This window comes from Pongo pygmaeus, chromosome 4, assembly GCF_028885625.2.
Source record: "Pongo pygmaeus isolate AG05252 chromosome 4, NHGRI_mPonPyg2-v2.0_pri, whole genome shotgun sequence".
Classification (NCBI taxonomy): domain Eukaryota; kingdom Metazoa; phylum Chordata; class Mammalia; order Primates; family Hominidae; genus Pongo; species Pongo pygmaeus.
In genome coordinates this window covers 120,877,134-120,902,046 of record NC_072377.2, presented here as the reverse complement: position 1 = coordinate 120,902,046, position 24,913 = coordinate 120,877,134, and the positions used below count along the sequence as shown (strand labels likewise).

At 39.9% G+C, this 24,913-nt stretch overlaps 1 long non-coding RNA gene across 1 annotated transcript in view; it reads right to left on the bottom strand.

Annotated features, from left to right (window-relative positions):
* Nucleotides 1-24,913, bottom strand: part of LOC134739605 (uncharacterized) — a 36,845-nt gene that overhangs the window by 10,261 nt on the left and 1,671 nt on the right. The window contains exon 2 of the long non-coding RNA XR_010126434.1: nt 9,852-9,979. This is a non-coding gene — a long non-coding RNA (uncharacterized LOC134739605). The remainder of the gene's footprint in view (nt 1-9,851; nt 9,980-24,913) is intronic.

The window sequence follows — 24,913 nt, the reverse complement described above, 5'->3', positions numbered from 1 at the left end:
ATTGCATTTTAGGAGGACCTGCAAAGCCCACATCTGCAGCCCCAGCTTTCCTCTGGGACCTCAGACCCTCCCCTTTTCCATCCCTTTTCCCCACTCTGTACCAGCCACATGGGCCTTTTCTCTGCTTGGCACCTCATATGTGCCAAAGGACTTCTACACTTGCTCTTTCCTGGAAGAGCCTCCTACCAGGTCCTCCAGTGACTCACTCAGGTCATGTAGGTCTCTGCTGTAAGGTGAAAGAAATCCTCAAAGAGAACTTCCCTGATCACCCTGTAGGAAGGAGACTAGCAGCCCTGATAGATGTCCACATCCTAATCCCTGAAACTTGTGATTATGTTACCTTACATGGCAAAAGAGGCCTTGCAGGTATGATGAAGAATATTGAGATGGGAAGATTGTCCTGTATAATTGGGATGGGCCTAACATAATCATAAGGGTCCTCATGAGAGGGTGAGAGTAAGTGACAGATTTGAAGATGCTAGGCTGCTGACTCTGAAGACAGAGAAAGGGCACTGAGCCAAAGAATGCAGGTGACTTCTAGAAGCTGAAAAAAGCAGGGAAACAGTTTTTCCCCTAGAGCCCCCAGAAAGAATGTCGTCTTGCTGACATTTTTATTTTAGCCCAGTGAGACCCGTTTTGAACTTTTGACCTCCAGAACAGTAGGATAATAAATTTGCATTATTTTAAGCCATCAGGTATATGGTAATTTCTTATGGCAGCAATAGGAAACTTAAAAATAACCTGCCTTCCCCAGTCTCCACCAGGTTACTTCTGACTCCAGCACTCTGCTTTATTTTTCTTCATAGCATTTCCCACTACCGGAAATTGCATTGCTTTCTCATCTGATTGTCTGCTTGTCTATTGTTTGCAACAGGATTTACACTTCATGAGGATGGAGACTTTGCTTTGTTCATCTCTCATAGGTAAAAGTTACCTGGAGAGAGTAGACACTCAGTGGATCTTTGTTGAATGAATGACTGAAAACATACATAAATTAATACTTATTAAAACCAGCCCCAACTGCAACATAATTTGGGTGCTTGTGGAATTGAGTGTGTTCATGTATGTGTGAGTGTGTGTATAGGTATAGTAGTTATAGTGGAGTAAGAGAGGTAGTGCGTAGTCGTAGTGGCGGTAGCAATAGAAGTAGTGGCGGTAGCAGTAGAAGTAGTAGCAGCAGCAGCAGTGGTGGGATTGTGGAATTTGACCTATTTCTGTGATGGAGCAATGGTCTAGGTTGATAATAACGAAAATACAATATTTCAAGAAGGCTTTTTATTAGATCCATATGAAAATGTCCTCTGTATATAAGTTCAGAATTGTTCTGAGCAATGTTACTGTTCAGACAACATCCTCAAGTGAAAGGTCCTACCCACAGGGTAATCACCAGTAGTTCAGTGTCCATACATGGATTGCATACCTTGACAAATTTCCCCAAATTATGTGACTGAAGAAGTCAATCTAGTTGTGATCAAAGCTGTAAAAAAAAATCAACTCTCAGAAAAATTAAGGTCAATGAATCAACTCTTGATATGTAAACCAAAATGTGGTTCCCACATGAAAAAGGAATAGAGAAAAGGAAATTTAAAAATTGAATATAATTGGTACCAGAAATCGACCTTAAATGAGTTATAGGCCCAATTAGTAAAGTGGATCTGAGTTGACATTTCTGTTTCCATTGTAACAGTATATTTATTTAACTACATTCAGAGGTTCTGTGCACTTGGAAAATCATCATTTTCTTTAAACTATTAATGACCTTCAAAGAAATAAAAAGATAAACTGTCTGTAACTTTCTTCGGCTGTGAACCATGTGACTGGCCACCTCAAACGAATCCTAGTGAATCCAATTAAACAATGTGCTTCATTCACTCATTATTCCATGCTGTAGGCAATATGCTTAGAAATAACGATTGCAGAGTAAAAGGTACAGGCCTTGCTTTTAAGAATCTCACATATGAAACAGCCACTATAGTAATATGATGAGAAACAGATCAACTGGACAGTGTGCCTGGCTTAGGAGTGGTGGGAAGCACAGTGAATGATCAAGTTTTTTTGGAGGAAGCAGGAAGTAGGAGCTGTCCAAGCAAGATGGGTAGGGGTGAGGGGATGGGGGGGTGCGGTGGGGAGATATTCGAGAAAGGCTGGGAAGCATGGGAAACCCTAGCATTGTGGGAGATACCCAACAGCACCCTTCAATTTACTTTTTTGATTTTTTTTTCTCAACACAATGTCAACATTGTGTTCAAACTCTTCCACACATGTTATGTAGGTATCACTGTGTTCCAAGTCACTCAATTAAAATTCGTATTTAAAACTCAAAATAGATATTATTTGTGATGCGATCAAGCTGTAGACAGAGGAAGAGGGAAAAGAGGTGCATGGCTGGAAGCTTCTCAAAATCACCAATTAGACTAAGAGCTGGGCAGTCTCAACTTCTCCTCAATGTTTCCAAATAAGAACTCCATCTATAATGACTTGTGATGACCTTTCTTCTGCCATCATCTAGTGTTTTATTCTCTAAATATCTTTTTTTATCTCTCTTCAGGATTTCTTTCCTCAAAATATCTAGCCACCACATGAGTATAAGACACTATGAAAATACACAGGTTATTTCATTCTGCTTCGAAAGACTTTCAGGTTGCAGACTCTATATAGAAAGAAAGGCCAGGCACCATGGCTCACACCTGTAATCCCAGCACTTTGGGAGACCCAGGTAGGCAGATCACCAGAGGTCAGGAGTTCAAGACCAGCTTGGTCAACATGGTGAAACCCCGTCTCTATTAAAAACACAAAAATATTAGCCAGGCATGTTGGCACGCGTCTGTAACTCCAGCTACTTGGGATGATGAGGCAGGATAATCACTTGAACCCAGGAGGCAGAGGCTGCAGTGAACCAAGGCTGAGCCACTCCAGCCTGGCAGCCTAGGTGACAGAGAAAGACTCTGTCTTGGAGGGGGAAAAAAAAAAAAGAAAGTTGAGGCAGGAGCCTGCTACAAGCCCTCAACTGCGGATCTTTTCTATTGGTGTCAGATGCATTTCTTAGGCAGTGTACTCCGTGCCAACCTTGAGCTGAATTAGCCATTTCAGCATGTTTGGAGTAGTCTGAAGAGGACATCACACCATCTGTGTGGTTAGACAGCCATGGATTTAAATCCTGGTTCCACCACCTCTTACCTGGTAGCTGTGTGATCTATGAAGGTAGTTAATTACCCTGAGGCTCAAATTTTCTAACTCTGAATCCAGTATACGCACACCTGCTTTTCAGCTTTGTGGTGAAAAGAAAGGACTGTAAATGTAAAGCACCCAAGTGGCAGAAAGAATATTCATGGGATCTCCAGAGGCTCCTGGGATGAGTTTTAGTTAATGGATGGAGAGCCAAGGGATCCATGTCCCAGGTGGTCAAGGAGTTTCCGTGCTTCTTCCATCCCTCTCTTGCTGGGTTGCAGCTACCATGGAAGCTGTGTATGCACATGGCATAGCCATAAGATGAGGGAGGGCTGCCACCCACATAGGACTTAGCAAAAGCAAGAGACTTTGGAGCTTAGTTCCTACTGCAGCATAGCAGAAACCAATGGTTCTCAATGTGTTGTCCCTGGGTCAGCAACATTACCATTACCTGGGAATTGGTTAGAAATGTAAATTCTCAAGCTCCAACCCTGACCTGTTGTCTTAGTCCATTTGTATTGCTATAAAGGAATACCTGAGACTGGGTAATTTATAAAGAAAACAGGTTTATTTGGCTCATGGTTCTTCAGACTGTACAAAAAGCAGGGTACCAGCATCTGCTTCTGGTGAGGGCCTCAGGCTGCTTTCACTCATGGTGAAAGGCAGGAGGAGCCGGCCATATGGCAAGAGCAGGAATCAAGAGAGAGAGGAGGAGGTGCCAGGCTCTTTACAAGAACAAGTTCTCATGGTAACAGAGTGAGAACTCACTCCCTCAAGAATGACACCAAGCTATTCATAAAGGATTCACACCCATGACCCATAAACCTCCCCGCCAGGCCCCACCTCCAACAGTGGGGACCAAATTTCAACATGAAACTTTGTGGAGCCAACAGATCATGTCCAAACCATAGCACCTGCTAACTCAGAAAGTCTAAAGATGGGACCTGCAGTCTGTGTTTTAACAAAGCCCTCCTGAGAATTCTGGGGTACACTCAAGTTTGAGAACCACTTGTATCAACCATTCTGATGAACCAAATCCAGCACATAATAGTGTTCAAGAAATGCTAGTTATTATTATTTAGATAAACTACCTGTGACAAATTCGATACAGCAACTAAGTAAAAACACTCCAGGTTATATTCCTCACTACAGAATGTGTTGGTTATATTTTATAAATGGAGTCTGATCCCCAGTTAATACCTTCTCTGTTTGGAAATGAAGACAGTAGAACTGTTAAGATGATCAAGAAACATAGGATGTGGTAATCCAGATGCTGAAGTCAAGTTTATGATTGCAATTAAATTGATATGTGAGATTCATTGATGAGGTTTGAAAATCAAATCCCCCAGATTTATAAATATTTCATGATCAATTATGCAACACAGCTGCAGTTACCAAGTAGTAAACCTCATAAGAAAAGTTGCAGTTGCACAATGTTTTCAGAATTACATTTGTCTAATTTAAGCTATACAACAGAGTGTGTGTGTGTGTGTCACGTATGTGCCCATGATAGTGTGATAGTGAGGTTGGCCTTCCTTGATAAAATACTAGTATTTATTTATAATGAGATTTATTGCAATGTTGCCTTCTTACTTTTTCTTTGTTCTTTAATGTCTATTTAGATTTTTAAATTTTGCTTTGGCTCCTCTGGTGCTTTAGGTGCTGGAGCCTGTGGTTCTCAAACAGAAAAGTGCAGACTGTATACTCAGGCTGAGCCACAAATATATCATATGATGACCTTGGAAAAATCTTAAATTATATAGTACGGAGCCTGAGGTTTTGATTGTAAGACAATTGTCCCACACTTTGAATGCCTAGCCTCATTAATACAATGTGATAATCCATTTTTCTCTTATGAGTGCTACATGACATATATTTACTTGTCCTAATTAAATTGAGTTAAAAATAAACTCTAAGAATGTAGTGGCATGCCTGGCGCTTTCCTAGAGATCAGCAAAGTCAGATATGGAAATCACTTTTCTGAGAATATTACAACTTGACCAGGCCATTGCAACCTCGTTTCCATCTTTATTCTCAAAACCTTGGAGGAAATCCCCAACAAAAGGATTTTTATAAACGAAGTCAGTTCTCTGTTTTGCTGTACCTTAAAGATTCATGCTTACTCATCTTGGAGTTTCATTCCACCTGCAGAATCCATTCATCATTCATTTAACAAATATTTTCCCTCGCTTACTTCAGTTATTTTTCTATTTTATTTTATTTCCCAAGCCCATCCACATTCTTTTATAAGCAGCCAATCTGATGTGTGTAATGTATATCTTTGTGTTTGTGCTTTTGCAAAATGTATATTGCTGTCTGCATGCATGTATTTTTTATTTTTGTGTGTTAGATATTATATTTTGTGTGTTAGATATCTTTGTGTTAGATATCTAATTTCTTTCATACCTCTTACACTCTGCACTACATTTTTGGATACAACTCTATTGCCATGTACGGCTCGTCCATCATTTTCAATTATTTTATAATTATTACAAACCCTTTTGATAACTATTAGGTATAAAGGGTTGAAGAAGAAAATTCATGGTTTCCCTTTCCACAGAGCTCACATACCAGTTTAGAAAAAACATTTTAAAAACCCCACATACAGTATGGTGAGTGCTTATTATTCATTTTTTTTCTTCAAAAATATCTGTCAAATGCTTTCCGTGTGTTAAATATGATGTTAAGCACTACGGATAAAATAGAGAACAAGGCAGTAATGATAACTGTCCTCAGGAAGCTTACATTCTAGAGGATTATCCAAGCCAAGTATTTAAGTTCAGTGGCAAATAACTAAATGGTTTTATGCAACAGAGCACGATAAAGAAATTTGTATCTTTATTCTGGATGAAGTATGAATAATGGGTTAGACAGAAGCAAGACTAGACTCAAGAAACAAGTTAGTTGTTGCAAAACAATTGAGAAACTATAGTGGCTTCAACAGGGCTGGTGGCACTGGAACAGAAAAGAAGAGAGTGACGTGACATATTTTGGAAATGGTACAGACAGGATTTGATGATAGATTAATTATGAGGGGTAAAGAGGAATCAAGTCATGTCCCTGAGTTTCTAGTCTAGAAACAGAGATGGAGAAGTCTAAGCATGAATCAGGTTTTTGGGGAGAAAAGCAAACTTCTCTTTGGGTGATGATGTCTATGTGGCATCTAAATGGAGGTGTCAAACAGGCAATTGAGCATATGGAGCTGATTCTCAGAGAAGAGCTACGGACTGAGGATGCATATTCAGGAGTCATCACATATGGATAGTCTTTAAAATCACGGGAATGAATAAGAATGTAGAGAAAGGCAAAGGGGGCCCATTACAGATCCCAAATGTTTGGAGACCAGATGGAAGAGAAGGAGTCAGCAGGGAAATTATAAACAAGTGCTCAGGGAGGATCTACTGTATTTGGGTCATTTAGGTGTCTTTGGCTAATGCCCTTAGCCAAAGCTGTTTTTATGGAAAGGTTTTTAAAAGGGGGCCTATATAGAATGGTGTAAATCGGGAAGTAGAGATGGTGCATGCAGACAAATATTTAGTGAATATGGGCTGAAGGGGAGAAAATAAGGTAGGGCCATATCTAAAGGGAAATTTTAGATTAAGAATTTTTTTTTAGGTAGGTGAGACTCGAGCACGATTAAAACATGATACAAAGGTGCATAGATAGTGGAAGTTTCCTGAGACACAGGAGATAAAATCCAAGCTCAGAGGCAGGGTCCAGCTCCTAGTGAGAGGAAGGCCAGCTCCAGGTTGATAACACCCACTCCATGCCTTTCTCTGAATACCATTTCACTGGCAAAATGAGATAAGACGAGGAGCTAGTTTGAGAGCTCTGTTGAGATGGGTTTCACAATGAGCAGAAGGCAAAGGACCTACTCCTTGAAAAGTAATTTGTTCAAAGTTCACTGTCAAAAACACTAGGCCTCAAAACAAGAAGACATCTATAGAATTTAGCAGATAATCAGATTCAATATTGTCACAGGGCAAATTTGGGTTGAGAGAAGGCTGTCTGGTGGAAGAAAATTACTCCCTTCTGTCTGGGAAGAGACTACAACAGGCTTTGACAGAATCCCAGAGAAATTGGGCAGCCTTTCATTATATTTATCAAAAAGCTGAAAGCGCCCTGCTTTTTCAGCTTAAGCAGGCATATGGAGCAGAAGACAGATTCTCCAGGATAAATAAAATTCAGGAACATCAGAAGCAAGCAGGAGTGATTAACCAAATGGGGCGTGGTCAGAAGACATACTAAGGCCTTTTAGCATTTCGTTGGTCGCTGGCCTGGGGCTACCCCTCTGGAACCTTAGCTGTGAGTCTGCTAAGTCCTATGATGAATTTTCTGCTTAGGCCTGGGAAATAACCACACACAAATTAAACAGTATTTAATAACAGCTAAAGGATAGGTGTAAATATGTCTAAAAATTATTTCTTTAAATCTTAGGTGAAAGGGTACAAGTGTTTAATTTCCTTAATCATAGTGTTCTCACAAATTAATACAAGTGTTTTGGCAGTTTCTGAGTTGACTTCTTATATACAGCAATAATTTTACCAAATCACATATTATGTTTTATTTTTCAAATCTTTATGTCATTAAGAAATACTGGTAGTTGAGTCACAAAGTTATACCAAAGAGGCCAATATTGACTTGGGAACAGCAACGTTGTAGCCACAGTAGCTGAGAAGAGATAAACCATCTTTGCAGTATTCGATTCTCAAACTCAAACTTATAAAATGATATCAGAGGTATTAAATAGAAGGGCAGTATATTTTATTACAGAGAAAGCTAACTTGGGAACCGGTCTCTTAGTGCAATCCTGCTGCTCACATAGAGGTATAATAATTTCGGGCAAGTTGCTAAACTCCTCAGTCTCTTCATCTGCAGAGTTTCCACTAGGTACTCAGGAATTTTTAAGATCTCTCCCAGTTTTAAAATCCCTTCTCTGATGTATTAATCAGGATTCATGCAGTTCTAAGTGACAGAAAGAGACCTCAAACTGACTTCAGTTAAGAGGGGAGATTTATTGGTTCACATAACTGCAAAGCTATTGGCAGCCTGCATAGCACCTTCTGAGAATGGAAAAAAGGGGCTCCTGAGTGAGCATTTGGCTTGGCAAGCAATGGGGACCTTTAGTAAAAAAAAAAAAAAAAAAAAAAAAAAAAGAAACACACAAAAAACAATAAACAAGTGTCTTTCTCTGAATAGACACACCCTTATTCCCAGATACACACAACAGATTTCAGCACCTGTTTACCCCTTTGGCTGTGAATGCTCTGCAGTTCACACAGTTGGCTCAACTCTGTATAGTGGCCCTGAATCCCGGGGTAGTCTGGCATCATTGCCAGCTGGATGGAGGGACTCGAACACTGTCACCAGGACTTACTTTTTCCTCCTGGCTCTGCTTTGGTTGCTGGATACACCCCTCACCCCGTGTGTGTGTGTGATAGAGAGAAATTAAGGAAGAGAGAAGGAGAAAGAGAAAATGACCAAGCTGGGTCATATGCTAATTCCTAAATCTGAGGGTGGGGCTGGGGTCCTGTCAAACCACAGGGATTGAGAGAGCAGAAGACCTCAGTGTGCTGTTCCTAGAGAAAGGAGATGGATGCCCAGCTGGAAAAGATAATCCATGTCCTTTTATGTATCGCTATGGTTTTCAATCAGCTTACCGAGTAGTCTTAGATGATCTGAGGAATCCCCCTCTGAAGTTTTTACATCGGCAAAAACTTTGACATTGTATTACCCATGCTGAAAATGGAGTATATTTGCACGTTGCTGGTGGCATCATCAATTGGCATGAGGCTTCGGAACTCTACTGAGTAATTTTGATCAATAGTCATAAAATCTGCTTGTATCGTGTGGTTTAGTAATACCCCTGAGAACTTATTTTAGGGAAATAACTCAAATTTTAAAATTCATGTATGTGAAAATGTTTATTCAACATTATCTATAGTAACAAGTTGCAAATGGCCTAGATATCGACCACTGGGGAATAGATAAGTCAATTAAAACTGAATAAAATGTTGAGTAGCCATTAAAATGGCAATTATAAAGGTTTTATGCTAAGTGAAAAAGTTATGTACAAAATTATATAAACCATTTGATGACTACCAAAAAAAAGGTAAGCATATAGATAGCCCAGAAAGTAACACCTAAAAATGGAAACCAGGTCAGTGTTTCCAGTGGAGGGGTAATGAGGAAATTGTCTTGTCTTTAAATTTCCGACAATATCAGTATAATATTGTTTTATAATAAACAAAGTTAATTGAACTTTAATAAAAGTTCAATAAATATTTTATTAAACAAAAATAAATAAACACACCCCTGAGTTCTGTAGTGAGAAGATTTATTTTCAGGGACTGACCTGAAGAGAGGTCTTTTTGAAAAATTTTGTTGGAAGGCTCAGAATGTATATGTCTGCAACAGGCCTTAATTAATATTGTTTAAAGGAAGATAAAGGGGAAAAGGGTGGTTATGGGGGAAGAGGGAAGAGAAAGTTGACTTTAAAAAGCTAATGTTTTAATCACATGAGTAATACATACATACATTCTCATTCTAAAACATTAAAAGATTACAGCTAACATATCAGCTAAGGCTGAAGTTCTCTTTGACATCTGTCATAATCTGCTCAGGCTGCCATAACAGTATACTACAGACTGTGTGGCTTAGATAACAGAAATTAATTTTCTCACAGTTCTGGAGGCTGGGAAGTCCAAGATCAAGTTCTCACAACATTTGGTTTCGGATGAGGGCTCTTTTCCTGGCTTGCGGATGGATGCCTTCTGGCCTTCTCACTGTGTCTTCACATGGACTTTCCTCTCTGCTGTGCAAGAAGAGAGAGAGAAAAAGAAAGGGACTGAGGGAGAGGAGAGAGAGTTCTCTAGTGTCTCTCTTTTTTTTTTTTTTTTTTTGAGATGGAGTCTCACTCTGTCACCTAGGCTAGAGTGCAATGGCACGATCTTGGTTTACTGCAACCTCCATCTCCTGGGTTCAAGCGATTCTCCTGCCTCAGCTTCCAGAGTAACTGGGATTACAGGTGCCTACCACCACACCTGGCTAATTTTTGTATTTTTAGTAGAGACAGGGTTTTGCCATGTTGGCCAGGCAGGTATCAAACTCCTGACCTCAGGTGATCTGCCTGTGTTGGCCTCCCAAAATGCTGGGATTACAGGCGTGAGCCACTGTGCCTAGCTGTGTCTCTTCTTATAAGGACAATAATCCCATTGACTCAGGACCCCATCCTGCCCCTTCTGACCTCATCTAACCCTAATTACTTCCTTATTCCAAATGCAGCCTTACCGGGGATTAGGAATTCAACATATGAATTTTGGGGGTACATACATGTTCAGTCTATAGCAATACACCCCTGTACCTAGATGCTTTTTCCCCATTTCTGACCTCCATAATCAATTTCTTTTGTTTTTTAATTTTTTTTATATACTTTAAGTTCTAGGGTACATGTGCACAACATACAGCTTTGTTACATATGTATACATGTGCCATGTTGGTGTGCTGCACCCGTTAACTTGACATTTACATTAGGTATATCTCCTAATGCCATCCCTCTCCCCTCCCCCCACCCCACAACAGGCCCCGGTGTGTGATGTTCCCCACCCTGTATCCAAGTGTTTTCATTGTTCAATTCCCACCTATAAGTGAGAACATGTGGTATTTGGTTTTCTGTCCTTGCAATAGTTTGCTCAGAATGACGGTTTCCAGCTTCATCCATGTCCCTACAAAGGACATGAACTCACCCTTTTTTATGGTTGCATAGTATTCCATGGTGTATATGTGCCATATTTTCTTAATCCAATCTATCACTGATGGATATTTGGGTTGGTTCCAAGTCTTTGCTATTGTGAATAGTGCCACAATAAACATATGTGTGCATGAGTCTTTATAGCAGCATGATTTAAAATCCTTTGGGTATATAGCCAGTAATGGGATGGCTGGGTCAAATGGTATTTCTAGTTCTAGATCCTTGAGGAATTGCCACACTGTCTTCCACAATGGTTGAACTAGTTTACAGTCCCACCAACAGTGCAAAAGTATTCCTCTTTCTCCAAGTCCTCTCCAGCACCTGTTGTTTCCTGACTTTTTAATGATCACCATTCTAACTGGTGTGAGATGGTATCTCATTGTGGTTTTGATTTGCATTTCTCTTATGGTCAGTGATGATAAGCATTTTTTTCATGTGTCTGTTGGCTGTATAAATGTCTTCTTTTGAGAAGTGTCTGTTCATATTCTTCACTCACTTTTTGATGGGGTTATTTGATTTTTCTTTGTAGATTCTGGATATCAGCCCTTTGTCAGATGGGTAGATTGTAAAAATGTTCTCCCATTCTGTAGGTTGTCTGTCCACTCTGATGGTAGTTTCTTTTGCTGTGCAGAAGCTCTTTAGTTTAATCAGATCCCATTTATCAATTTTGGCTTTTGTTGCCATTGCTTTTGGTGTTTTAGTCATGAAGTCCTTGCCCATGCCTATGTCCTGAATGGTATTGCCTAGGTTTTCTTCTAGGGTTTTTTATGGTTTTAGGTCTAACATTTAAGTCTTTAATCCATTTTGAATTAATTTTTGTATAAGGTATAAAGAAGGGATCCAGTTTCACCTTTCTACATATGACTAGCCAGTTTTCCCAGCACCATTTATTAAATAGTGAATACGTTCCCCATTTCTTGTTTTTGTCTGACCTTCATAATCAATTTCTAAGTATAAGCATGTATTCAGATTTTTTTCTAAAACAGAAAATAAAATGTACCCATAGATTTATGAAGTTATTTTTATTCTGTGCACTTTAAAAAATCCTGCTGTGCGTAGGCTTCCTTAACTTGTTTTTTGTAAAATATATCTTGGTGAATTTTTGAAGTAGTATATGGGTGCTTGTTATTTTTTAACTGCTGCATAATATTCTAATATATAATTACCAGATTCTATTAACTATTTTATTTTTTATAATTGACATATAATTTGTACACATTTACGGGGTACAATGTGCTGTTTTCTTATGTGTATACATGTGTAAAGATCAAATCAGGGTAATTAGCATATCTATCACCTTACACATTTATCATTTCTTTGTGATGAGAACATTCAAAAGCCTATCTTCTAAGTACTTGAAACATACAATCCATTACTGCTAACTCTAGTCTCTACTATATAATAGAACACAGAACTTATTCCTATCTAACAGTGAGTTTGTAACCATTGACTAATCTCTGCCCAGTCTATTAACTATTTTAAATAACTATCACCATATTGATAATTATTTAAGTCATTTCTTTTTTTTTTCAATCACCAACAATTCTGCAATGAGAATCTTTATACATGCCTTTTTGTGTACAAAGGTGAATGTTTCTCACAGATGACTTGCTGGGTCACAGAATCTGCACATTATCAATTTTAATAGATATTGTCCAATTGTCCTCTAAGGTGGCTATACCAATTTATATTCTCACTAGTAATTTATGAGGCTGTTTGAACATTTGGTATTATCAACATATATTTGTCAACATTTAGTATTATCAACCTTTAATATCTTTGCCAATCTGATGAGTACAAGAAAATATTATATTACTGCTTAAATTTATATTCTCCTGATTGATGTTGAAGGTGAACATCTGGGATATATATTGATCAATTTCATTTTTTTTCCTAAGTATTGCCCCTTTATGTGTTTTTCCCAATTTTTCCTATCAAATTGTTTATCATTGTCTTATTAAATTTGTATAACTCCCTTATATATTCTATATGCTAATCCTTTGTCTGCAAATTAGGTTGCAAATATTTTCTCTTAATGTGCCTTCTGTCTTTTTACTTTATTTATAGTATATTTTGCCTTGGAAAATTTTTATTTTGGAAATAGTCACACTTTCTATTTTTTTCCTTTACAGGTTTTGCTTTTAGTGTCTTAAAAAGACTTTCTCTCCCCCAAGATCATAATTGCGTTATCTCATGTACTCATTTAACCCTCATATTTTTAACTCTGATATTTTGTTTTTGTTTTTCTTTTACTTTTAGATATTTAATCCATCTGAAATTTATTTCTGAAAGTGGCGTGAGATAGGAATTAAGTTTACTAATTTCCAAGTGGATAGTCAGTTATCCCAGTGCAGGAGGTTGATTTTTGTTGTTGTTGTTAGAAGCTCATACTCTAAGAAGAGAAAACATTTTTGTATTTCACTGTTTCTGGAACCAGCTCAAGAGGAAAATCAACTGGTGTACACGGCCATGCCCAACACTGTCCAGAAGAAATTGACCACACACTTGGAAGCGCAGAACCTACGGTGCATTCATTCTTCATGCAACAGACATAGGTTGTAAGTATAATTTTAGTCAGGTTAGACATTAAGCCTGAATCAAGAGCTTTCTTCAACATTGATCCCTCTCAAAAGCAAATAATCTTTTTCATAAATCAAATTACCAACCTCTGCTTTATCTCCTTTGTAATTAAGATTTTCCTATAATTTGGTTTTTGTTTGAATGAGGACACATTTAAATGTAAACAATTTGCTGAAATTGTGTTAGAGAAAGATTCGCCATAACATTACACACATTTTGGACCAACCTTCATTTTGTTAAATTAGCGGTAACCTTAAACGCCGCATGCCTCAAAGACATTTTGGACTTATGTGTATTTTCCCAAAGGGCTGAAACAAGGAACCAACTGCGCAGAAGATGCGTACCCTCTTTGCCTGACCACGCAGAGCAGTAGGTGCGTGGGTGCTGACTCTGCCTCGCTACTTCACACCTATAAAATTTTGGCCAAGTCTTCTTAATATTTGGTTGCCTCATTTGCCCTGTCTATTGAATGAAAATCATAAAAAGACTTACATATTAGAATCATTATTATAAAAACTGAATGGGATAATACTCCAAAGCTGTTAGAATAGTATCCACATGGCCATTGTTTCAGTGTTTGGGGAAGATTTCAGCCCAGAAGGGTGCTGCTTTGATAATCTCCTACTTTTGTCTTTTTTAAAACTTTGCATGTTTTCAGTTTATCTTCTCTTTTCCATTATCACTACTTTTTTCGTGTGTATTTTTTAAAATAGAGTCTTTGTCCCAAATTCATTATCAAAGAAAGTTGCAAGATGTCTTTGTGGCAAGCACCTTGATCCCCACACCCCGGTTTGATTCCAAGGAAATGTGAGCCTCAATTATGGGCTCTCTCACAGTCATCCTGGAAAGTTGACCCCAGGCCTGAGTTACGCCAATGCAGAAGACACTGGGACAATTGATGGGGAAATCACACATTCCCCCATAAAGCTTCAAGAGCATGCTTGCCATGTTTATTCACTAGGGTCCTTTTTGTACTCCAAACACTTATTGCTTGGAGATTTCAGATACATAATCTCAAAAGAAAATAAAAGCTCAGAGTTGCCTGGGCTCACCTGGATTTTCTAGGTCTCAAGCCTTTGCTTTTTCACACATATGCTGCCTCCCCAAGAGCCAAACAACATCTCAGCAGAGTCCCTCATTTTATAGAACCAGGTCTCTGTGCCCCTGTAGGGGCTTCTCTGTGAACTCCATCGTGGCGGAGCAGGTTTCACGTTTTTGCCTCTACCCTGACAACTGATAAAGTCCTTGTCACCCAAAAATGGCCACAAAGTGCTTGGGATCCTTTTGCCTGCCATAGTAGGGGTGAAGTAGGAGATAGAAAGATGAGTCAGTGAAGACACTGAGGATATGGGAGACATTGTTCATTTTGGAGAAGTCCCAGAGAAGAAAAGACTATAAAAATGAGGTTTGGAAGGCAAGAGATGGGTGGGAGTCACAGTTAGCGGACAAGAAGCACACAGCTATATAGACAGTAAAACATAGGAAAGAATTTCTGCCAGGAAGGGCCAATGTTGGGATGATAAGATTAATAAGGATGGCCAGCTTGGTGGACACTGTGCCCAAATCTAGAAGGAAAGGACTCTCTGACATTGAGATAGGGCCAGACCTTTCATCCTTCCATTCCATGAAAAAATAAGAAGTGCTAAAACAAGCTTCACCTGTGCAAATATTAATATTTAATTTGTAAAATAAAAATGCAATGCTTTGGGGTATGTATGTTATGCATTTTTTTATATATTTCATATACATATAAATACATTATATATAACATTTTAATGTATATGGTATGTGTGAACATTATTTGAAGAAAAGGTCAAAATAGATCATTAGAGAACTTTTCTGAATGTGAGATTCAAGCCACTAGCCCTCCTGGCCCCTCCTTTATGTAAGCCAGCCCAGGCAAGAGCAGGCCTGGGATATCACAGGACTCAGCTACGCCTGAAAGGGAGGCTGTTAAGGTCTCAATGTTTGTGTTCTCTCAAATTTCATATGTTGACACCTTAATCTCCAGTGTGACTATATTAGGAGTAAGGAAGCTTAAATGAAGTCATGGGATGGGGCCTTGATTCTATGGGATTAGTACCCTTCTAAGAAGAAACACCGGAGAACTAACTCTCTCTCTCAACATCTCTCTCTCTCTGCTCTCATGCATCAGAGAGAAGCCATGTGAGGACATGGTGAAAAGGTGTTGAACTGTAAGTCAGTAGGAGAAAGAGAGACCTTGCCAGAACACAAATTGCCCAGAACCTGGATCTTAGGCTTCTAGTAGCCAGAATTTTGAGGAAATCCATTTCTGTTGTTTAAGCCATGAAGCCTGTGGTATTTTGTTTTAGCAGCTCCAGCTGACTAACATAGATCACAGATGGCAAGATGGAGGTGATGACATAAAGCTAGCTCTCCTTTTCCTCGTGGTCTGTGGAAGTGACCATCTGAAGTAACCAGCAAGTAGCATCATCCAACAAAGCGGATTAAAAAAAAAAAGTACCACAGGCTGTCTACTGCAACATTAGACAAATAAAGTACATTTTTAAAAACCTCTACATTTGGGAGCATTTCTTGACAGAAAGCTGCTCATTTGTTTTAAATATTACCTAGTTTATAGTACATGCCTCAGTGGTCTTAATGTGATTGACATTAAATGTGGTAAGGTGTGGTTATTCACTCATTCACTCAGCAAATATTGACTGCAGGTATAGGATGTGCCAGGTGCTGTTCTAATTGCTGGGGTTACGGTGGCTAACGAAAGAGTCCATTTCTGCCCTGATGAAGCTTACCACTAAGTGGTAGGAGACAGGCATGAAACAAACAGGTAAATACATACAAGGTCAGATGGCAATAAGTGCTATGAAGAAAAGTAGAATAGGGTAAGGGGATAGGAAGAAGTATGGGGAGTTGCTATTTATGTGGTCAGGGAAGGCCTGGCTGAGACACTGACGTTGGAGCAAGGACCTGCTGGAAATGATGGAGTGAGCCCTGTGGATATCCGAGGAAATGGTTTCGCAGGAAGAGGGAGAAACGAGAGTCTGAGGTGGGAATGGGCAGGAGGCAGGGTGGCCAGAGTGGAGTGAACGAGGGGTAGAAGTGGAGAAGACAAAGCCTGAGAGCTGCAAAAGTGGCCAGGTGGTATGGGTTTTGGCTTTTACACTGATTGTGACCAGAGGATGGACATGATTTTAACGAATGAATTAAAGTATTATTCTGGCTGCTATTTGGGATTAGATTCTAGTGACGTAAGTTCAGAAGCAGGGAGACCAGTTTTAAAGCTATTGCAAAACCCCAGATGAAAATGATGGCGGTGTGGACCAGTGAGATAATGGTGAAACGGAGAAGTGATCAGACTCTGGATATATTTTGAAGGTAGGCTAACAGGATTTGCTGATGAATTGGATGTGACAAATGGGAAAAAAGGAGGAGTCAAGGACAGCTCAAGATTGTGAGGTCTGAGCAGCTGGAAGGAGGATGTTGTTACATGATCAGGAGAAGCAATGTTGATAAGTATCACTCCATCTTGAGTCACCTTCATCAACAATGCACTGAAAGGAACCTGAGCGTCTAAGGCTAATTCTTCATCCATAGTTAGTGAATTAACACTGTCATACACCATTCTTATTAAAGTTTATTTGCTGTGTTTTGTAAGAAAAACAGCTAACCAAATTACAAAAAAAAAAAACAAACAACCTAAAAAAAGTAATGGATTGACTAAGGAATTAAACAAAAAGAGGAAATTCCCTAAAGCAAGGGAATCTAGCCAAAAAAAAAAAAAAAAAATGATATTGGACTGTAATAACTTAAAAATCCAACTTGGCAATCTTGTTCAGAAAGTAGAGAATAGAAGGGAACAGTAATAGTGAGGAGGAGTAAAGGTTTAGGGACTTTCAAAAGTTTGCTTCAACAGAAGGAAAGGCTTTAAAAGGTGACTGGGAGAAAGGAAATGACTCAATTGCTTTGAGGCATGCAAAGAAAGGGAGAGGAATTATGAGGAAATCAACATGTATGTTTTTATAAGAGTCTTAATAATACAATTAAATGACACAATACAGTAGTTTTTAAGAAAACAGGTGTGTAGGTTTTCAGTTCAAATATTAAAATGTAACATTCTAGTTTATGTTAACAAGTACTTGGTTATGAATAAAGATATATTTAAGAGGTTTCACAAAGAAACGGACATCAGTTGTTCCACTTGTCTTATATTTAGTGAAATACAAATCAGGCACTGGTAACTAGTGACTGAGTAATCTGAAACTTTTGGAAAGTACCGTATTATATATTATTTATTTTGAAATGTATCATTTAAGCTTATTCCAGCCAAAAAGTTATATCTGAAAACACTCTTAAATCTAGCTGTTTAGTCAGTATTTTATAGGACAATTAACTAGAGACTTGTCCCAGGCACAAAATCCAAAATTCAAGATCAAGTTAAGATATTGGGAAACCATCCTTGTATTTTGTAATTATATATACAGGGGAGTTTTCAGATGATAAATTTATATTCAACAATGTAGTTTTTTACACTTCATTAAGAACATACTTTAGATCCAAGCATATCACTTTTTTAAGAACATTCATTGTTCACAATTATCCAGCCGAAGTTTAGATGTTTAAAACAGCTGTCTTCTGTTTTAAAGTTTCAATGTTAAAGCAAACAAAACACCCTTAGTTGTCTTCATTTCTCTGGTTATAAAATTACTCTTAAATACACATTCATTACAATAAACAGCCTGGAAAAATCTTTCAGTTGATATCAGTACAGAGTTTTCTCACATAATCTAAAAACTAGAATGGGAACAAATTGAAGCATAATTTTATATTTAAGCATGTGCCAGAACAATCTTCTCTTCTAGTAGGGCTTTCACTACCTGGAAGCAAAGGCCTTGAAAGGCAGTTCTCAAAAACAAGTATATTTTAATTTTCATCATTCTTTTGGCCAAATAGCAAATTCCAAAGTGGTACTTAATCAACCAGTTTATCTGGTTATGAAAAGTATAAATTACATTTAGGTAACTGCATTTTTAAACAAACTCACATCCCAGTAGATATCTTTAAGTCTAAATATTAGTAGGTGGGGCAATTAAAAGAAGTTATTTTGGAACAGAAAGAAGAAAACAGGGCCAAAGACAGTCTTTGCTCTGTGTTACATAACTAGAGATTTGAACTAAATGTAAAGAGCTTTTGTGGAGGAAAAAAATGGAGTTCTGGTTTACTTAACATGTATTGTTCATTCATTACCTTATTTCTAATCTACCATTCTCTTAATTTCCTGAACAATAATTTGATATCAGAAGTGAATGGAGCCAAAGCTCCACTGTGGTACAGTGGAATGATTGTTATACACAGGGTGGGGGGCTCACCATGAAGCTATTCATGGAGGGGCAGACAGTAAATCACTGTTAGCAAACTCTAGCTTGCTGGTAGAGCTAGTCCTTGGAGATGCTCTGACATTGTTCCCAGTGGATTCAAATTGCAGTTTATCTCCTTCCACAAGTCTTCTAGAGTTCTATTTATATTCTTATTGCATCTTATTTTCAAGCATCTTGTTTTTGAAATTGTTATATTTACTCATCACTTTCATCTATAAATCTTTTTCTCCCCATTCAAAAAGCAAATTAGACACGTTACAGTCGAAATTCTGTGTTGGGAGAAAGCCTAGATTTTGTTCATCCTTAGAACTGGAATCTCAAAATCTGAAGAGCATAATATATTTCTAGAGTTTTTTTCCCTTTTCCTTTTTAAATGGTCCTATTCCATCCAAGGATCTATTCCTTATCCTACTGAATCCTTGAAAAGGAACTCATTGCTTTCACTAACTCACGCCCTCCTTTATGTACCCTCACTCTCGGTTAAGTGCTAGAGATACAAGAGAAATGACAGAGATATAGTCCGAAGACTTGAGAAACTTGTGATCTAACAGGAAAGAGAAGCATTCAGCAAATGACTGCACCAAATATTAATACTAGCTGTAATGTCTGATATGTACTATGAAGTAAATTCACAGTGTACTTTGAGAATACATAATGGAGAATATGATCTATTTTAGACTATCAGGGAAGTCTTGTTTGAGGCAGGGACATTGAAGGATGAGTAGAGGTTAGTCCAGTAAACAGGGAGAAGGGGAAGTTCCAGTATTCCAGGCAGGAGCACAAGGGCAGGCCTGTAGTTATAAAGAAGAAACATGGAGCTTTCCAGGAACTGAAACACCAGTGATGCTGCAAGAAAGGGAGACAGTGATGGGAGCACGGCAGAGATGATACCAGAGAGGTAAGGCAAGAAACTAATCATGCACAGTGTTAAGGCTGTATTAGGGTTTGGGGGTGTCTATGGATGCCTCTGAGGTGTTTTAAGAGAGGCTTGATGTGATCAGATGTGCATCTCTCAAAGATCACTTAGACTACAATCTGTAGAATGAATAAGAGGACAAAAGAGAATAGAATTTAATGTTAATTTGGGAGAAAAAGCAACCAAAAATATTGCTATATATTGGTTACAGATACATACGGCATATGTAAAAGTACAGAAACAAAATGTAAGGATGCACAGAAAACTCATAATATCATTACTTATAAAAAAAGAAAATGAGAGTAAGAAAGAGATGTTGATGATAAGGAAGTTAAGTTTTATCCACCATGTTTTATTTATTAAAATACAGACAGTAAACAAAAATGACAAAATATTAACAGTCATTAATTCTGAGTAATGAAAATTGGGATGTTGGTTATATTATTCTTTGACAATGTTTCAATTTCTCAAAAGAAAAACTAAGTTAAAAAAAAAGTGAAAGGAGTACCAAGAGACAGTGGTGTGTCATCAAAGCCAAGAGCAGAGAGTATTTCACAAGAAACAAGTTAATTGTTGCTGATAATTCAAATAAAATGAAAATGTTAAAATACCCAGTGTATTTACTGTTATGATTGTCACTGAAGACTAGCAAAAGGGGATTGAGTAGATGAAAGAGGTCGAAGTGGCAGCACCGGTTATCAACAATCTCTGGGGCTGTCTGGCTTTGGAAGAGAGGAGAGAAGAGAGTAGCTTGAAAGAAATGGGATTCAAGGTGGGCTGTTTCTTTATCTTTTTCTTTTTCTTTTTCTTTTTGAGACGGAGTCTCGCTCCGTCACCCAGGCTGGTGTGCAGTGGTGCAATCTTGGCTCACTGCAACCTCCACCTCCCAAGTTCACGCCATTCTCCTGCCTCAGCCTCCTGAGTAGCTGGGACTATAGGCGCCTGCCACCATGCTCGGCTAATTTTTTTGTATTTTCAGTAGAGACGGGATTTCACCGTGTTAGCCAGGATGGTCTTGATCTCCTGACCTCATGATCCGTCTGCCTCAGCCTCCTAAAGTTCTGGGTTTACAGGTGTGAGCCACCACACCCGGCGACCAAGGCAGACTGTTTCTAAGATGGGAAAGACCAAATCTTGCTTACATGCTGATGGGCAGATGCAGGACAGGGTCTAGAGACGATAGGACAGAATTTCTGAGAACGTAGGAATTATTGGGAATATAAGGAGGGACTGGCCTCCTACTGGAGGAGGGACACTGCCTCCTTCATAAGAAGAGACACTTAGAAAATAATGAGTACAGGCCGGGCACAGTGGCTCACGCCTGTAATCCCAGCACTTTGGGAGGTCAAGGCGGGTGGATCACCTGAGGTCAGGAGTTCGAGACCAGCCTGGCCAACGTGGTGAAACCCCGTCTCTACTAAAAATACAAAAATTAGCTGGGGATGGTGGCAGGTGCCTGCAATCCCAGCTACTTGGTAGGCTGAGGCAGGAGAATCACTTGAACCTAGGAGGCAGAGGTTGCAGTGAGCCAAGATTGTGCCATTGCACTCCAGCCTGGGCAACAAGAGTGAAACTCCATCTAGAAAGAAAAGAAAAGAAAAGAGAAGAGAAAAGAAGAGAAAGAAAAGAAGAAAAGAAAAGAAAGGAAAAGAAAAGAAAGGAAAAGAAAACAAATGAAAAGAAAAGGAAAGAAAAGAAAAGAAAGTAAAGAGAAAGAAAGAAAGAAAGAAAATAATGAGTACAGAAGCAAAAATGTTCCCTTCTGATGGACTGTGTTTTTTTTCAGGGAAGTAGGAGGTATGAATGGTGAGATATCTGATTAAGGGGAGAAAGTTAGAAACGAACTGAGATAAGGCGGTGCTTTGGATGAGATTGAGGTTGATAACAACCTATCTACATTTTTTTCCAGCAGGCTTCAGCTGCCCAGTTCAGGAGCAGAGACGGCTGATGTTTACACACTTCAGAACTAGCTTTTAGTCAGATAGATGTTGACTAAAAGATAGAGGAGCAAAAGAATTGAAAGTATTTGCAAGACAGAGGGACTAGATACTATGAAGCTATGCTAGATATAGAGAGGAATGAAAGAAGGAGGGAATAGGTGATTGAGAGAGAAGCAAAACTCAAAATCTGGAGGTCTTCAAGAAATCAGTGAATGCAGGGGGGTGCATAAAGCAAGGAAGATTGAAGGAGAAGAAGTGATTGGAAAGCAGGATGTCAGAATTAGTGATTTGGAAGATGGGGCAGTTTTGATAATAAGGCCCAGAATGAAGCCTGGAGTAGGTGGAGGAGGGGAGTAGAAAGACAGCATAGATGAGGAAGGCAAGAAATGGAAAAGCCAGAAGGTCAGTGGTTATATGGATGTTAACACTACCATGAGTCATGACAGGTGGAGGGACAGATAGGAGGACAATAAGTCTTTGAAGAATCGGATAAAATGAGACCACAAATGTATTTGTAGAGTTTAGCTAACAAAGTCAGCCAGAGGTTTTTAGAGGAGAAGAAATGGCCTGAAAGCAGCATGAGGAGCAAGGACACGGACCTTTCTTTGTGAAGAGGAATAAAGGGACAAGAAGAAGAAACAGCCCCCACAAGAAAAAGGCTAGGGAAAAGTAATCGGTCTAGAATACAGCCAGGATTTATTGTGGCAGTGGGTCTCATTCCTGGCTGCAAATGAGAATCATCTAAGGAGTTTTGAAACCTACCCATGCCGAGGTCCCAGTCCTTACTGATGAATGAGAATCTTGAGCTTGGGGATTTGCATCACTGAAGAGCTCCCCTGGTCATCTAATGTGCAAGTGGATTTTAAAACCACTGACTTAAGGCAAAGAGGTGGAGGGAACTTTGGAGAAGGGGCTGAGGGTACAGATAGGTTTCTTGATTATAAATTATAATGGCCTGAATGTACAAACTGTGCTCCCCAAGTGTGCCCCCATGAACCCTCAAGGAACTGTGAGTAGCAGCAGCCCCTTCTTCTCCCAAGTTCATTACTCCTTTTTGTCTCAAAGCAGAAATTCTGATCAAACAGCTAGATGTGGTCTTTGCAGGAAACCTGAGTTTATCTTTCTGCTTTATTTTAATCTTCCTCCACACTTTTCCAGGTGATCTCAGGAAAGCGGGAACTGTCATGTAGTTAAGAAGGGGAGGGGGTGGCCGGGCGCGGTGGCTCACGCCTGTAATCCCAGCACTTTGGGAGGCCGAGGCGGGCGGATCACGAGGTCAGGAGATCGAGACCATCCTGGCTAACACGGTGAAACCCCATCTCTACTAAAAATACAAAAAAATTAGCCAGGCGTGGTGGCGGGCGCCTGTGGTCCCAGCTACTCGGGAGGCTGAGGAGAGAGAATGACGCGAACCTGGGAGGCGGAGCTTGCAGTGAGCCGAGATTGCGCCACTGCACTCCAGCCTGGGCAACAAAGCAAGACTCCGTCTCAAAAATTAAAAAGAAAAAAAAAAAAAAAAAAAGGGGAGGGGGAGTTGTTACAGGTAGCTCCCAGCCCTGACCCAATCACTGACACAGGTCAAGCCACTTCTGTCCGCTGTGCCTCCATGTGACTCCTGTAAAATGTGATGGTAGGATTGATGTGGAGGATGGCAAGGATGACAATGTGACACTTAATCTTTATAAAGCAGTGTCAGCCTTAGACTCCGAATTTACAAAGACCATCTAATGTAATCCACGGGCTCCTCGGGAAGTGAGTAGAATAAGAATCCCCACTTACAGGTGAATCCACTGGGACTTCAGAGAGATAAGTGACTTGCCCAAGATCACCAGCTAAGTTACATTAACCGCAGATGGCCTCCAGAGACCAGGGCCTCAAACACTCCATTTTATGTCACTTTAAAAAAAACCACTGAAGTCACCTTCTAATCACTCTGTGATTCTTTAACTCTTTGGCTTTCTTTTCCTGAAGGGACAGGGTATAAATTGCAGACTTCAAAGGCTTTGAAGGGGCAGTGGTTTTACTGAAAACTTACGGCAGGCTTCTGGAAGTGAGTCTGAGGCGCACTTATGGGGAAATGACATCATGAGGTTTCATAGTCTGGCTTCCCCACAGGTGCTCCCCTGAGGGTTTCGGGAGCCTGACAATAGCTGGCTTTTCTTCCAGCTCCGGGAGCATCTCTTTTGGCAGGTGGAAATGTATTATCACGTGGTCAGAAGGAAGGGCTCCTACTTGGATGGTGAGACTAGGATCTAGTAATTGCCAGGAAGATTCTGAGTGGTATTTCTTCACTGTGAAAAGTAGACTCCAATTCTTTAACTCTCGTATTCTATAATTTTAAATTAGGTAAATTTAATCGCTCGCTTCTTGGCTCAGCGTTACTACAAATTAAACATGCAAATATTAATATTGAATATAATGTCCCTTTAAACAATATCCTGAAACTCATTGTGGGGCATTTCCAATATATCCATAAAGCAAATAAAACAACTTAATTGTTTGTTTCTCTAAGGGAAGGAGCTAAACCCGAAATTAATTTAGTTCTGTCTGTGAAACAATTCGTTTGCTCTGCCTAATTCTGCCGATTAAAGAACTTTTCCCAGACACAATTAGCAAGTAAATCGGCGGCGGGGAGCGAAGAAAGAGCCTCGGCGACCCGGGTTGGGTGGAGCGCGGGACAGAAAACCCCGGAGGCCGAAGGGGCCGGAGTTTCGAAGGGGCTGCGGTACCGCGCCTGGGGCGCACGGACGAGCCAGGGGACCAGTTCGCACTGACCCTGCAGTCATCAGCCAAAATCTGGGTGTTAAATAGCGCAGCCGGGGATCCAGCCGTCTTGGCCGCCAGATCCTTCTCCTAACCCCGCGGGATTCTAAGGAGACATCCCGGAGCCGGCCCCCACCCAACCCGCGGGAAAGCGCAATCCTACCCACCGCCCCACACTCCCCAACCCCCTTCCGAGGCTGGCTCTTGGAGCCGCGGGGGCTGCGCGCGCACCTAGGGCCGCGCCCCCCACTACCCCAGGTCTATAGCGGCCTTTGCCCGGGAAAGGTGGGGATAGCGGCCCCTGCTGACAGCTCTGGAGAATAGCAGAGGTACTGATTTTTTCTTTTTTTCCTACCATTCTCCCTACCTTTTCCAGGTGGTGGTAGTGGTGCGGGGGGAATGGGTGTTGACCCATGTGCATTTATTCTTCGTGAAGCCT